The sequence below is a fragment of the Formica exsecta genome, unplaced genomic scaffold (genome assembly GCF_003651465.1).
Source record: "Formica exsecta isolate Colony F162 unplaced genomic scaffold, ASM365146v1 C16241826, whole genome shotgun sequence".
NCBI lineage: Eukaryota > Metazoa > Arthropoda > Insecta > Hymenoptera > Formicidae > Formica > Formica exsecta.
In genome coordinates this window covers 1-382 of record NW_021843982.1, presented here as the reverse complement: position 1 = coordinate 382, position 382 = coordinate 1, and the positions used below count along the sequence as shown (strand labels likewise).

Sequence of the window (382 nt, the reverse complement as noted above, 5' to 3'; positions counted from 1 at the left end):
CATCACTGAATATATGCAATATGCTTCTCATTTGTAGCTCAAGAAATAGAAGTCGATCAATTTAAATATTTAACAGAAGAAGATCTTAAAACTTTAATACCGAATATTGGACCCCGACGAAAATTTCAAAACAATGTAAAAGAACATTTAAATGAGGTATTCATTGTTCTTTTCATCATGGTTTATTATTCTGTCAGCTTTTTTTCAGGATTGTAACTGATCTGTCTTGGTATTAATATTTCAGATTGCACAACAATCCATAGAAAATGTTGATCCAAATAATCAACAGCCACAAGCCACACAAGATTTGGATTATACAAACATATCAATAAAAAGGCAAAAAAGAGATATAAAGCATGATGAAGACAACGAGTTAAATAAA

General features: G+C 29.6%; 1 long non-coding RNA gene across 1 annotated transcript; it reads left to right on the top strand.

Moving 5' to 3' along the window:
- The first annotated feature begins 9 nt into the window (after window positions 1-9).
- Window positions 10-344, top strand: LOC115234879. The gene is made up of 2 exons (XR_003883979.1): window positions 10-156; window positions 245-344. It is a non-coding gene; the product is annotated as an uncharacterized LOC115234879 (long non-coding RNA).
- The last annotated feature ends 38 nt before the right edge of the window (window positions 345-382 follow it).